Below are 16,657 nucleotides of genomic sequence, written 5' to 3' on the forward strand. Positions count from 1 at the left end.
GCAAAATATTGTTACTTCCGCGCCCAAAGTTTTCACTAGAGATTCTGTGCGATAGCAGACTAACATGAGAGAAACGGTCGCGAACCCCAACACTCTCTGAACCAAAGTTAATACAGTATAGAAAAGTCAGCTGGCAGTGGCGTTACAATTCCTGTGTTACTGTCTTACGAGTATATAAACAACTTGCTTTGGAGTGCGATTTATGCGGAAGTGTTACCATTGTGTTAGCGAATCGCAACAGAATTAAAACTTTCGAAGTTTATTAAACGGCGTCAATATTAATGTATGTCTTTGCGAATAAAGACTAACCATAGCAAGTTGTAAATATAGGCCCCACTAACCGAATCGGAACTTTGCGGTGATAATGGAAAACTCTCAACTGTTGTGTAATGGAAGCCGACGATACGATATCTATCAGATTCTGTCAAGAGCAAACTTTGAGAGGCGCGGGTACATTATTATAGGAGCACATCGGTATGATGCGTGAAGGTTCCAGCACTGCTGTCTCTCGCCGCACCTTTCCTTATCCTTCATTAATATCGTGCTGTGCTCTTTATACCGCTCCGTGCGCCTCCCCCGACGAAACGCGAAACACCCAACAGAACTTCTTTAAGTTACACGCTTTATGTCGACTGCACCAACATCACAAGTGCTGCCGATCTCAGCGATGTAGCACTCCAGTAGAGTGATGGCCCTTTTGTTTTGTACTGAGTGTCAACTCAACTGAGAAATACGAGGGTCGTCCACAAAGTGAGTTCCGTTTCTATTTCTATCCGCGCCAGCGCTACGATCGCAGTTCCGAACACGCGCGGCAGTTACTCTGACTCAAGGAGATGACATGTACGCCATTTTCAGATCGCTGCGGCCGACGTGTGCTTTGTAGTGCTTGTTTATAATGTCAGCAGTAATTGAAAATGCCGCCGCGTGTCAGATAAGATCTGTGATTTGTTTTCTAAATGCAAAGAAAGTTAAACCGAAGGAAATTCATCGGCAAACCTGCGAGGTTTACGGACAAAATGCTAGGAGTGATTAAATGGTTAGAAGATGGGCCAGACTGTTCAATGAAGGACTTGATCAAGTGCACTATGAAGAACACAGCGAATGTGACCAAACAACTCTTACGGTAATTTCACTGGGACGCGTTTGATCATTCTCCGTACATCCCGGACCTCGCTCCTAACGACTTTCATCTCTTCTTATACCTAAAATCTATCCTTGGTGGTCAACACTCCAACGATGATGACGAGCTGAAATAACATGGCTGAATACAGGGGCGGCAACCTTCTATGAAGAAGGCATACAAAAACTTGTGCCATGCTATGACACGTGCCTACAAAATTTCGAAGGCTATGTAGAAAAGCAGTTTAATAGTTGTAGATTTTTGTACAATAAATATTTTTTCTGTATCTGCACACGTTTGTTTCATATAACCAAACGGAACTTACTTTGCGGACATACCTCGTAACATAGTGAGTGAAGAAGCCACCCCTGATCTCTTCAATGCAGTTTCAGTCGTGTTAGTCCCGTGTGCAGTTTATACTGAAAGGTCTCTGTTGGATTCCTTTCATGTTAATTTCTTAAATCTGTTGTCATTTACGGCATAAATTCCTCTTCTAAATTTACTGTGGTGTTTCTGACTATCTGGGAGGAGTCTGAGCAGTGGAACGTGTTACTTTTACACATAATCAAGAACGATCTGTCACAATACTACACTTTGAAACACAGTTTATATGTAATTCATGTCACACAGTCTCATACGGAACCTACATCCGCTTTCTTTTATATACTGTATATGATAAGATACTGTCATCCCCCTTCCCTTCTGTGTGAAAGAATGAATGAGCAAATGTATTTCTAGTTGCATGCTTGATGGTAGCAGACAAGCCTGTCTGCTAGAGAACAGTAGGACCAACGTCGGAACAGGTAGCTACGCATCCTAGAAGGAAAGAGGTTTCTCTTCGTAGTATGGTCCTGTCCGTCCCTTGTCATGTTGGTATAGGAAGCTGTCTCTCTGGTCACTTCCGTTTGTATTTGTGAAGCACGCTCGGTAGGAGCCCAGCAGGTCAGTCTGTCCGTGGCGGGCGTCTGAAGTGGTAAGATCTCCGGCTGAGCACGTGTCTGCTAAGTCCATAGGACAATGGATTTCTTAAGTTCAGCCTAATTGAAAATTTAATCACCTTTATTTCAGGTTTAGCTCTAAAATATCTAATGTTATCTTAGATTACAACGCAGTGTATTTCGAGTGTGAAGCTCAGAATATCTTCCAGTAGTTGCTTTGTCACTACTTTGTGAGCAAAATGGAACCACGTGTTGATCAGTAACTCTAACTAAGATCATCAATCTTAAATGCGAATGTGCGTGAGATTATAATGTCTCATCCTGACAATATTTTTCAATATAGCAACTTTTCTTTATGTTCAACCCACGTGGGGTGTACTTTGTGAGACCAGTACCACGTGCTTATACAATTGTTTGACCCATCAGGTTAATAATAAGGCGATAGTAACCAGTTCGAGATTTTTCTTTAGTAAATTGCGTTTCGATGTAATTTATTGTAATTATCAAAATTATTGTGGAGTTACACTCTTTGTGTAAACCAAGTTGACCACGTGAAGCATGTGGTGTAAGCATCAAAATAGCCCTCCGCTATTCTTTTCGGGAAGATTTCACAGACAGTTAGTATGAATTTAGTATACTAGTGTGTGGTAATTTCATGACGGACAGGATTGTGCTACGAACATAACTTCTTTGGGTGAAAATTGAATCGGTTGGTTGTGGTTAATTTCCTCTTGCATATGTTTCAACGTTCTTTGTGTGTTATTTTATGAATGCAGTGTTGTATGCAGTCTCCCGATTTTGGCTCCATATTTGATGTGTTCCGTAAGATTACAAACTCACATTTTCACAATCCTAAATAAGGCACCAGTTTAGTTATGAATCAAGTTCAATATGCTGAAATTTCAATGATCAATGTTACAATAAATTTCCAAGTATAAACTGATTTATTTCTTTTTATGTAAATTCTCTTTTTCATATATATATCACCGGTTGTCGTATGGCTATTAAAAGATTATAATTAATGTTAGTCTGGTTGGGGATTTGGTAAGCTAGACTGGATACCTGGTGAAACAGTTGCGCAGTAATGCAAGGTTAACTTCCCCAGACAGCTCACAGCTTTTAAACCGCTTTTATTATCAGCACCGCATTCATAACAAATTAATGCAACAACATTACAATACTCTAACTGCTGCAGTTAGCCGGCCGGAGTGGCCGTCCGGTTCTGGGCGCTACAGTCTGGAGCCGAGCGACCGCTACGGTCACAGGTTCGAATCCTGCCTCGGGCATGGACGTGTGTGATGTCCTTAGGTTAGTTAGGTTTAATTAGTTCTAAGTTCTAGGTGACTGATGACCTCAGAAGTTAAATCGCATAGTGCTCAGAGCCATTTGAACCAATCTTTTGCTGCAGTTAATCAGCAAGCACACCTAAGGTAGCAGCTCTGCATAGTAGACCAGTAGACATTTCCCCTCTCGCATCCCCATTCCTTATGGTGGTCTTCTTCTTCTTCTTCTTCTTCTCCCTGCTTTCCCCGTGCTTCTAATACGCTGAAGCTCAATGTAACATCGCCAAGTAATATATTGGCCCAATTTTTATGAGAATTATTTTTTATACATGAAAGTAATTTTTGCAAAAACAAGACTTTGAAAAAAGAGAGATTTTGGGGCAATGTTATGCAAAATTTCGGACATATTGTCAGGTTTCAAAAAAGAGCAAACGAAACGGAACTGAGACTGACACAAGAGGTGCAGACTCGCTGGAACAGCTCATACCACACGCTCAAAGCGATTTTGGAAGTACGAAGTGAGCTTGAGATTGCTATCAATGAAAGTTCAAAAGCACAGCCTTCTATCACAGCACAAAATTTCTTAGGTATACTAAAGGTAACAGGTCTTCTTGAACCTATTGAAGTAGCAACAACAACAATGTCAGTGGAGTCATACGTCACTGCTTCCTTAATTATAACTCTTTTACGTGATATTGCTGCAAAGTTTTCAGACTTGGAAAACGTATTAACAACTAATGAAGGACGAAGTGTTCTTGATTCCTTGATTAGATCAATCAATGAAAGAGTGAAACCATTTAACACATCGACTATTAATATGCGTGCGACATTTTTAGATCCTAGTTTTAAAAACTTGTTTCACGACATTTCAAGAGGCAGAGAACTTCAGAAGGAGAATGCTGCTATCATCGCATAAATTGTAAGAATAATACCTGAAACAGAAGCATCCCCAAGCAGTAGTAGTACGTTTACTGATACGTTGGAAATCGGATGATCCACATTTTTTGCCCAATTAGCAACAGCGTAACGTCGATGTCGTTACACAAGTTAGTGATTTCACAATCGACTTACATCAGTATTTTGAAAAACCGGTAATAGACAAGCATGCTTATTATTAGAATATTGTGCAAAATCTACTAGTATGATCCCAGAAAGTTTGTAACATTATGACCCAATCACCTTGTATATACGAGGCCTGTTCGAAAAGTAAGGTGAATTTTCAAATTGCTCGGGCAACGTACATTCGATTATCGATCTTCTTCTTGTTATATTGGTACACAAGTCCCGAGCAAATGTTCACAGATCCAAGTGTACAGCATACTTCGTTTGTTTCTGACAGATACAAAGGTTAGACGTGTTTTAGTGTGCTCGGCGATTTTCGATTATTATAAAAAATTGAGCACAGAAATTTTGTGTGAAAAATGGAATCAAGTGTTCTAAAGCACTTGAAACGTTGACAGTGACATACTTTGAGTCTGCTCTAAGTAAAAAAAATGTTTACATGTGGTACAAGCTTTTCCAAGGTGGCCGAGAAGATGCCAATGACGAACCTCGGTCTGGACGCCCCAGCATATCAACTAAAGATGATAACGTCAAAGTTGTGAAGAAAATGGTTGTGGAAAATCGTTGAATTACCACAAGAGAAGTTGCTGAGGTTATTGGCATATCGGTCGGCTCGTGTCATGCAATTTTTTCGGATGTTTTGGACACGAGATGTGTGTCAGTGAAGTTTGTTCCAAAACTCCTCAATTTTGATCAGAAGAACCGTCGCACGAGCATCGCTCAGGAGCTCTTGAATGACTTCAGTGATGATCCTGATTTGCTCAAAAGTGTCATAACTGGTGACGAAACATGGGTTTACGGTTATGACGTCCAAATCAAAGCTCAATCGTTCCAATGGAAGCATCCCGGAGAGCCAAGGCCAAAAAAAGCACGCCAAGTTCGATCACTGTTTTCTTTTTCAATTACCGTGGCGTAGTGCATCATGAGCTTTTGCCTCAAGGTCGAACGGTCAATAAGGAGTATTACCTTGACGTTATGCGCCGTTTGCGAGAAGCAATGTTCAAAAATCGTCCGGAATTGTGGAAAAACAATTCGCGGCTGTTGCATCACGACATATCTCCTACAGTCAGGCAACAATCGCCGTCTGGATAGGAAGTTTAGGAGATATGGCGTCATAAACAATGAGATGCACATCATGCATGACTTTTAAATTTGTGACATCTTTGCTAATAATTCTGTTCGGAACATATTACGGAAACAGTATCAACGTATGCCGCAAAATGTACCTTCATACATACATTGTCCAACATATAGTTCAACAGACACTATCTCATAAACACTGAGATGTGTAAAAAAAGTCGCATAATGCACGAAGTATTGTCAGTGTGTGAGTTTTATTTTTGTCAAGTTGAGCAATGGAGTGATCCAACAAGTACCATTTGGCTCCTGCAAGAAACAATTTCCACCTCACACTACTACAGAAGTCAGACAGACGCCCCTAATGAACCAACAAGAACTGCTTGAAAAACATTCAGCAACAAATATCTTCTGGAGTCGTCTGCTGTAAGGAAAAGACACAAAAATATTCTATATATTCTTACGTAATTAGTGGAATACTTGGGTACGGGAGTATTGCTAGTTAGTGTAAGAAAAACATTAAACGAACGAAAAATTTTATTTATTAAAAAAGTGAAACTTTTTCTTATAATGTGATAATAAATTTCCGGGTTCTTTTCGGAACACTAGATTGCCTCTTATGGATAGGAATGCTATTATTTTACAAAGTATGGAAAGGTTCTTTTCTCCCTTTTCTTTAAGAACGTTATTTACTCGTGGAAGACGTGTATATTTCTATTATCTATTGTCAAACCACAATTTATGAAAGATGTTTATATTTTATTAATAGGATTAAGTAGGAATAATTAATATTTGTCATGTTGGAAATAATTGTAGTAGCAGGGAATGTCTGCACCAAAGTATTGTTGGCAGGAGAGACCGCACATTGATATAATTTTAATAAGGGCTGGAGAGACCGCGTATTGATACATTTTAATAAAAGAGCGGGAAAGACCGCGCATTGATACATTTCGTAATGGTATCAGGGATTGTCTGCACCAGAAAGAATTGTTGGTGGGAGCGAGCGCACTTTAGTGTTCGTAGGAAGTCAGTAGTAAGCGAGAAGTGAAGCGAGTCGGTAGCAGGTCTGAAGCGAGAGGTTGAGAGGAGCGGTGTGCCTGCCAGCCACCAGCTATGGTTTACAAGAGATTATAAACGGATGTACACAGACATCAGCTAACTATTATCATAAGGGGAACTAATATTATTGAATTATTTTTTGTGAAAAACTCAAGACTACTGAAGGTATGTTTGCGCAATGCTAGTTGTAATATTATTGTAAAAAGTAAGTTCCATTTGAACCTTTGTAAAATTATTTCGTTCAGAATATAATTAATATTTGCCAGCAATATTGCATTACTGGTTATAATCCATCCCAAAAACCATCAATGTAAAACTTTGCAAAATTTTATTGTTGTCAAGGAAAAGTTTAACTATGAATTACGTAACGTCAGTCAAATTAATTAAAGAATAACGTCAGCTTTGCTATTAGAGAATAACGTCAGCTTTGGTAATAAATACAGCCACTTATTATGACAGCCCACCAGCAGCTAATAGAGTATAGTAAAACAGAGTAAGTATATTCATGTCACAGTTCGATGTGGCAGTCAGATGGCGATCCAGTAACAGTAAAAAAGGTAAGGAACAGTTTTGGGTTATTGCATATAAAGACTGAGTGCCACGACGACGACACATTCTGTTTCGTCGAAATAATCAGAAAATCACTTTTAATAAGCAGCATTTACATTTATATTCGAAGATTGAGAAAGAGGATTAATTTCAAATCGAAGATTTCATTAGTTATTATTAAGCAAGAGACAGAAATCCTAAGGGAAGGTTTCATAGGTTATTGTAGAACAGAAGGTTGCGTAACAAAAGAGATATAGAGGAGACGAGAAGGTTTCACTCAGCAGAATGGCTGAGAGCCGCACCTACACAATTTGGATAACTTTTCAAGGTACGGTCAAGGCTGTCGCGTGAGAAATGTAATGTAGTGTACTGTTATGGAAGACAGATGGGGCTCGCATATGCTGTAGTGCACAATACCATGAGCTCCGATTACTGCTGCCTGCGTCGCTCGCTGCTGACAAATAACAAAAAAATGGTTCAAATGGCTCTGAGGACTATGGGACTTAACTTCTGAGGTCATCAGTCCCCTAGAACTTAGAACTATTTAAACCTAACTAACGTAAGGACATCGCACAGGTCCATGCCCGAGGCAGGATTCCAACCTGCTACCGTAGCAGTCGTAAGCTCCAGACTGTAGCGCCTAGAACCGCTCGGCCACTCCGACCGGCCGACAAATAACACAACTATCTGTTTCTATCTGGATTGACCTTCGCCAGTCAAAGTCTCCCTACGCCTTGATGAAGTCAGCCCCTAGTCTAACTATTGGCGTGGTACGCCGGTCAGATAACCAGTCCACCGTGATGCCACCCAATACTCGCTTGCAGGCGTTTAACTAGTACTCTGTTCGTGTTCACACCGCACAATAAGCGTGGCAGCCAACACAGTGAGAAATGCTTAATCACGAGCGACTAAATATAGAGTGTCACTCCGATTCGCTAACGACAGAGGTGCTCTCCCAGTGAAGTACTGAGGAAGGACTTTGTTCCTCGCTCTTTTAATCACGTACGAGTGCAGTCGCTCTCATTACGTGTTCCCACTACAAGAGCGACATCAGAACGGCTCCCTTTTTCTGGAAAAGTTGCAAGGGTATATCATTCGCTGCCTTCCCTCACTCCTCTGACTCTTTGCGTCAGAAATATTCCACCAATCAGTGTTGCTCTTTTAAATGGGAGAATGACGTTTCGTTTAAGTCGACCAATGCGGAAATCTGTAGCATCCTCGTTAGGTGTATACTGTCCTCCTGTCAGAACTCCGTAACTATGGAGTTGGTCCATGAAAAAACGCGTCTTCTGGGCGCTCTCACACAATGTAGCGGAATTTTAAGTCGAACACGGGGGTCATTATCTCTTAGCTCTGGAAAAAGCTGTCTTCTCTCTGGGCGGTCGCTTCTGCCAAAGTAGGTATGTTGTTGACCCAGCCATCTGAAGGGACAGAGTTCCAAGTGGGCTGGTTTCCTCTTTAGAACGAGAATTCCTGTGACCGTCATGTGGTCTACGTCAGCCTCGACTTTTACAAACTCGGTGTGCACTTGTGATTTACTTATTAGATTTACATATCGCTTACATGAATTCATACAAAATTGACTCTACCTAATCGAGTTTGGGTTCGAATGAAGCGTCTTGTGTGCATAATACGATTGTGAGGACGGAATATGTAGGAAATGAAGGTCAGGAGACGACGGCACGTTACAGTATTACTGCGTTTATTCTTAACTACTAAACTTTAGGAAATCCTTGACAGCCTTCAACTGCGAAGCGGTGACGGCTATAGGCGGATAAAGTCGCCGTCTATAGAGCTATTAAGAGTTGTTGTCGTAGAGACATGTACAAAATCGCGTTGTAGACACGTCAAGCAGCTGTGCGCAGCGTTCGGAAACTGTCCAGGATATTACACTACAAACACCGTCCACTATCTGTTTTCATTCCAACGAATGCTTTTTTCCACGGTGTTACTATCTAACTGAATGCTGAAATTTTGTGTAATAGTTGCAGAATGTTGGTCCCATCACGTTGAAGGGATACATTCAGTGACTTCTGTTTTTCAAAACTGTCTCAAAAATAGGTCAACCTCAAAACAAAACTATGTACCAACTTCTCGGAGCTCAATTGCATCTCTTGAAGGAGATAACAGTACATTTCTGAGTTCATACATCATTTACAAGACATTCCCACGTGGAACACAGTGAGAGTTATCCAGGGTATTACACTACAAACATAGTTCATTTTTTCGTCTTAGTTTCTAATAGAAAATTAGTATAGTGAGAACCTGGGCAATGCCATTTCTCAGCTAGCAAAATTAATAAATACACTGAAGAGCCAAAGAAATTGGTACACCTGCCAAATATCGTGTAGGGCCCCTGCGAGCACGCAGAAATGCTGCAACACGACGTGGCATGGACTCGACTAATGTCTGAAGCAGTTCTGGAGAGAACTGAAACTATGAATCCAGCAGGGCTGTCCATAAATCCGAAAGAGTAGGACGAGGTGAAGAACTCTTCTGAACAACACATTGCAAGTCATCCTAGATATGCTCAATCATGTTTATGTCTGGGGAGTTTGGTGCCCAAGGCAACTGTTTAACTCAGAAGAGTGTTCCTGGAGCCACTCTGTAGCAATTCCGGACGTGTGTTCGTCGCATTGTCCTGCTGGAATTGCCAAGTCCGTTGGAATGCGCAATGGACATGAATGGATACAGGTGATCAGACAGGATGCTTAGGTACATGTCACACGTCAGAGTCGTAGCTAGATGTATCAGGGGTCCAATATCAATCTAACTGCACACGTCCCGCACCATTACAGAGCCTCTACCAGCTTGAACAGTCCCCTGCTGACGAGCAAGATCCACTGATTCAAGAGGTTGCCTCCATACCCATTTACGTCCATCCGCTCGATTCAATTTGAAACGAAGCTAGTCCGACCAGGCAACATGTTTCCAATCATCAACAGTTGAAGGTCGGTGTTGACGGGCCCAGGCGACGCGTAAAGGTTTGTCTCGTGCAGTCATCAAGAGAGAGAGGGTCCTGTCATGGCAGACTGAGAAGCTCAGATGGAGGACATGCCGCACACAATATGCAGTAAGTAGTGCAACACATTTTCTTTTTCTGAAAGCGCATTAGTTTTGCTCAGGATTCCAGTACATAATATCATTCCCCACTCGTTCTACATCTACATCTACATGGAAATCACATTTAAGTGGCTGGCACAGGGTTCATCGAATCACCTTCACTATTCTCTATTATTCCATTCTCGTATAGCGCGCGCGCTATCTTTCCCTTATTTTATAATGTTGATAGTTTTTCCCTACGTAGGTCGGCGCCAACAAAATATTTTCGCATTCAGTGGAGTAAGTTGGTGATTGTAATTTCGTGAGAAGATTCCGCCACAATGAAAAACGTCTATGTCTTAATGATGTCCACCCGAAATCCTGTATCATTTCAGTGACACTCTCTCCCCTATTTCGCGATAATACAAAACGTGCTCCTCTTCTTTAACTTTCTCGATGTCCTCCGTCAATCATGTCTGGTAAGGATCCCTCACGCCACGCAGCACTATTCTGAAAGAGGACGGACGAGCGCAGTGTAGGCAGTCTCCTTACTAGGTCTGTTACATTTTCTAAGTGTCCTGCCAATAAAACGCAGTCTTTCGTTAGCCTCCCCACAATATGTTCTATGTAATCCTTTCAATTTAAGTTGTTCGTAATTGTAATTTCTAGGTATTTAGCTGAATTTACGGCCTTTAGATTTTGTAACCGAAGTTTCACGCATTCCTTTTAGCACTCAGGTGGATGACCACACACACTTTTTGTTATTTAGGGTCAATTGTCAATTTTCGCACCATACGCGTATCTTTTCTAAATCGTTTTGCAATTTTTTTATCTTCTGATGACTTTATTAGTCGATAAACGACATCATCATCTGCAAACAACCTAAGACGGCCGCCCAGATTGTCTCCCAAATGGTTTATATAGATATGGAACAGCAAAGGGCCTATAACACGACCTTGGAGAACGCCTGAAATCACTTCTGTTTCACTCGATGACCTTCCGTCAATTACTACAAACTGTGACCTCTCCGACAGGAAATCACGAATCCAGTCACATAAGTGAGACGATATTCCATAAGCACCCGACTTCACTACAAGCCGCTCGTGTGGTACAGTAACAAAAGCCTTCCGGAAATCCGGAAATATGGAATCAATCTGGAATCCCTTGTCAGTAGCACTCAACACTTCTTGCAAGAAATTTGCTAGTTGTGTTTCACAAGAACGATGTTTTCTAAACACATGTTGACTGTGTGTCAATAGACCGCTTTCTTCGAGGTAATTCATAATGTTCGAACACAATATATGTTCCAAAGTCCTGCTGCATATCGACGTTAACGATATGGGCCTGTATTTTAGTGGATTATTCCTCCTACCTTTCTTGAATATTGCTGAGACCTCTGCAATTTTCCAGTTTTTGGTTAGGGATCTTTCGTCGACCGAACGGTTGTATTTGATTGTTAAGGCTGGAGATACTGCAGCAGCATGCTCTGAAAGGAAGCTATTATTAAGTGATTTAAGATGCTTCACTTCTCCGACGATATTTACTTATACGTTACTCGTACTTCTACTATAAAACCCTATTTTTCAGCATAAAGTCCGCTCAATGCGACGCCCTTACGCCACCTTACTGGGGGGGCCTGGATGCCCGCATCGTACCACTCTACGTCAGAAGCAACGTCATGCTGCTTGAACAACGTCCCCATCATACACACACTGCTTCCCACGTAGTGCTTCCTTCATTGGGCCAGACAGATGGACGTCGGAAGGTGTAACCAGTGCAGCAGTCTTCGTAATGAGGAAACGGAGCGAGTTAGTTGATGTCCTGAAGGGCACGATCGTTGGGTGGAAGCATTTTCGAAACGACAAAGTTGGTCGCGCGCTGCCGTCGTTAAAGTGTACAGTGCATGGTAAAATGTGGTATCGAAAACCGGCGTCGAGGAAACTATGGGTGGCCGCTGACCACAGATGACAGCCGTAGAGATGTGCACGGTCGAAGAGGCGTGGCACTTGAGCAGTTGACCACCCACGTCAACCGAGGAGTCTCCTCAACGTCCGTTCAGCGACCGCAACAGGCACCCACGCTCACTGCTGTTCGTCACCGACGAAACCCTTTTCAGAAGAATCGTGTTTTACGCTCCAACGGATTGAGGGCCGTTGGCGTGTGTCGTGAAACGTCTAACAAGGGGAGGCCGCCAATTGTGAAATTCAGATTCGATTGATACTGTGCATAATAAAAGCTCATGGCCAGAGGTGTAATGTGGCAAAGCACCAAGATGCACATCTCAGCCGCTGTCGAGAAAATCGACAGTTGAAAGAAACTGTTGCGGTGAAATACTCTCTACGAAAAACAGTTTTCTACAGCGTTGTGGCGCAGCGGTAAGCGCTCGGGTTCATAATCCGAAGGTCGCCGGATCGAATCTTGCGCTATGCAAATTTTTTTTATTGTTAGTTTTTTGTAATTTATATATATAACGCCTCCATTTTTCCGTTTGTTCAACAGGGTGTACCAAAGCTCTTACGTCCGCACTGATTTTCGATGAAGTTGCGCTAGGGACCGCATCTGCCTTCTTTCGAAGTTAGCAGGCAACTACGCTGTTATGCGGCGGCTCGATTCGGCCCATTCAACATCTGTCCTTCAAGTGTAGCGACGGAGTAACGGAGTTTACATTTCATATCTGCCACAGCAAATTTGTGTTCGTGGGGTCTCTATTCTAATTCGAACGTTTGACTTACGCTATACGCATTCGTTTCGGAATATCGTGTCTACGTCTTCCGTTAACTATACGTGGTTAACATTATGAAGACAATTAATAACATTTGTGAAATACAACTTTGTTTGCGGAAAACGTAATGATTTTCGAAGTCGCCAGTTTTTCCACGACAAACGACATTCAACAACTTATTATATGCATAAATGTTGCAACTGATAGCCGGGAATTATATATATATATATATATATATATATATATATATATATATATATATATATATATATATATATATCTGAATTACAAAAAAAATACTAAAAAAAAAGGTTGCATGGCGCGAGATTCGATCTGGCGTTCTTCGGATTACGAACCCGAGCGCTTACCGCTGCGCCACGACGCGGTAGATTATTAATCGTAGAGAGTATTTCACCGCAACGGTTTCTTTTAACTGTCGATTTTCTCGACAACGGCTGAGAAGTGCATCTAGGTGCTTTGCCACATTACACCTCTGGCCATGAGCTTTTATTATGCGCAGTATGAATCGAATCTGAATTTCACAATTGGCGGCCTCCCCTTGTAAGAGTAAACAAGTATGGGGTGCAATGGCCTGGGGAATCTTTTCGTGCCATTCTCTCGGTCATCTTGTCAATCTTAGAGGCACAGTGGATCAACAGAAATATGCCCACCCCTGCATGTGGTTTGTATTTTCTTCGACACTATGGCACCTACCTGCAGGGCAATGCAACGTGTCACACTGTTGGTGTTGTGTACATAGTTCCGCGTAGTCAGCGCGTACACAACTTTCCCACTAGAGCGCGCCCCGCTAAGCACAACAGCGCAGGCGCAGCGCTCGTCCGTATCCGCACTACGAGACGGCGCTGCCTTAGAGACGGACCAAATTCTGCTTCCGCCGATCCACGTATTAATATGCAACGCAGCCAATGAGATTGCTGCTAATGTAGAAACTTTTCTCTCGCGCAGTGATACCTGAACGCGCGAGGTATTATAACGAGTGTACAGACCTCCGATTAGTCAGTCTGCATTAGTCTATAGTCAAGTTTCAGTCTGCGCCTAATAAGATTATCATATTCCTGTACATATCCATGAAGAGAAATGTATAGACACTTTGTCAAGTATCAGATATATGTGAGAATAAGATTAACGTACCAAGACCAAAGGAACCTCAGATTGTCAATTGTAAATAGCATCCAGAATCAAGTTAAGTAAGGTTTACGATTTTTATTATTTTAATATATGTGTGTGAAAATTAATCAAGTTGTGTTTCAAGTTGGTCACCGTCAATCTGCTACTCTAAGTGTGCAATTGGCATTTCTATCGTCTGACCTAACGGCAGAAGATAAACACGCCACGATAAGACCACGAGACATATTGCTGACACTCGCCTACTTCGTTAGAGCGACAAGTCAAATAATCTGATGGTGTGTGTACCGAAGGTCTTACAGTACGCACACCACAGTTGGCAGAGTAGGTGCGCGGTTCGTGGAGCTCCGGGATGACGCCGCTGCACTCTCGATACTACTTCGATCGGGCTGTTCGCGCCACGGACGCTCCACCTGGAGACGTACTGCAGCTGGCCGAGGCAGTGAAGTCGCCATGTCTCCACATCCCTGCCGGTACCTTCCAGAGCCTCACTGACCTTGTGGATGACATCGGAAGTTCACTGAGGCTTTTTGCGGATGATGCTGTGGTATATCGAGAAGTTGCAACAATGGAAAATTCCACTGAAATGCAGGAGGATCTGCAGCGAATTGACGCATGGTGCAGGGAATGGCAATTCAATCTCAATGTAGACAAGTGTAATGTGCTGCGAATACACAGTGGAAGACAGATCCCTTATCATTTAGCTACAATATAGCAGGTCAGCAACTGGAAGCAGTTAATTCCATAAATTATCTGGGAGTACGCATTAGGAGTGATTTAAAATGGAATGATCATATAAAGTTGATCGTCGGTAAAGCAGATGCCAGACTGAGATTCATTGGAAGAATCCTAAGGAAATGCAATCCGAAGACAAAGAAGTAGGATACAGTACGCTTGTTCGCCCACTGCTTGAATACTGCTCTGCAGTGTGGGATCCGTACCAGATAGGGTTGATAGAAGAGATAGAGAAGATCCAACGGAGAGCAGCGCGCTTCGTTACAGGATCATTTAGCAATCGCGAAAGCGTTACGGAGATGATAGATAAACTCCAGTGGAAGACTCTCCACGAGAGACGCTCAGTGGCTCGGTACGGGCTTTTGTTGAAGTTTCGAGAACATACATTCACCGAAGAGTCAAGCAGTATATTAAAATATCCACGGGTGTGCTGCCGGTCTATAGTGTCCAACGGGCACAATATTTCGGCGATCATACATGTCGCCATCATCAGGTGAACCGACGGACTGAGCTCCTGTGAACGTGCCGGCACGGAGAACCGTACACTATGGCTGCTCAGGGGGAACTGGATTCGGTTGCGGCGGCGGCCGAATTAAATACCCTCCGCCCGCGGCGCGCTCCTTCCGCCGTCCGCGCCCCGCGCCACGGTCGCGCGGTGGAACAGATTGCGACGGCGTCTGAGATGACGTCAGAGTGATGGCTCTGTCCGCCGTGGTCGTCACAACTATACGTTTGCTCGATTTACTCTCGATTAACTCAATCGCTGGTTCCCAAGCCTTGCTAAGATTATAGCCACAGTCACGGTTTATGAGGTCGTCACTGGTGCGAATTTCAATGGCCTCTCTAACAACGCTGTCCCAGTATCTCGACGTCTGTACCAGAATCCTCGTGCGGTCATACTCCATGGCGTGATTTTCCGACAAACAATGTTCAGCGACCGCCGACTTGCTCGGATAATCAGTCGAGTGTGCCTCTGGTGTTCACGGCATCGATCCTCGACGGTACGCATCGTCTGACAAATATACGACTTGCCACATTGACACGGAATCTAGTGCACGCCGGACTTCCTCAAACCGAGGTCATCTTTGGCGCTCCCCACCAGTGCATGAGTTTTATTCGGAGGACAAAACACAGTTCCGACCCGGTGTTTCTTCAGAATGCGGGCGATTTTCCCCGAGAGTGCGCCTGTGTATGGAATAAATGCAGTGCCTACCTCCTCCCTCGTGACTGTACAGAAGACCGCTTATAAAACACTAATACGACCTATTCTTGAGTACTGCTCGAGCGTTTGGGATCCCTATCAGGTCGGATTGAGGGAGGAGATAGAAGCAATTCAGAGGCGGGCTGCTAGATTTGTTACTGGTGTGTTTGATCATCACGCGAGTGTTACGGAAATGCTTCAGGAACTCGGGTGGGAGTCTAGAGGAAAAGAGGCGTTCTTTTCGTAATCGCTACTGAGGAAATTTAGAGAACCAGCATTTGAGGATGACTGCAGTACAATTTTACTGCGCCAACTTATATTTCGCGGAAAGACCACAAAGATAAGATAAGAGAGATTAGGGCTCGTACAGAGGCATATAGGCAGTAATTTTTTCGTTCTGTTTGGGAGTGGAACAGGGAGAGAAGATAATAGTTGTGGTACGAGGTACCCTCCGCCACGCACCGTATGGTGGATTGCGGAGTATGTATGTAGATGTAGATATGCCGTGATTCGGTTGGGAAGCGTGTCACAAAACTGTAGTGTCACATCCTGAGGATAGCTCGCCCAGCACGCAACTACAGTAGTTTCTGCTCTTGGTATCAGGTGTTGCAAACTCTGGTGAATTACCTCCTTTAGAACTACAGCCAGTAAACCCAGATTTATGAAGGATTGAACTCCCACATATAAAATGGGTAATTTACGCTCCGTTATAAGAAAAACCAG

Source organism: Schistocerca piceifrons, chromosome 9, assembly GCF_021461385.2.
Source record: "Schistocerca piceifrons isolate TAMUIC-IGC-003096 chromosome 9, iqSchPice1.1, whole genome shotgun sequence".
Classification (NCBI taxonomy): domain Eukaryota; kingdom Metazoa; phylum Arthropoda; class Insecta; order Orthoptera; family Acrididae; genus Schistocerca; species Schistocerca piceifrons.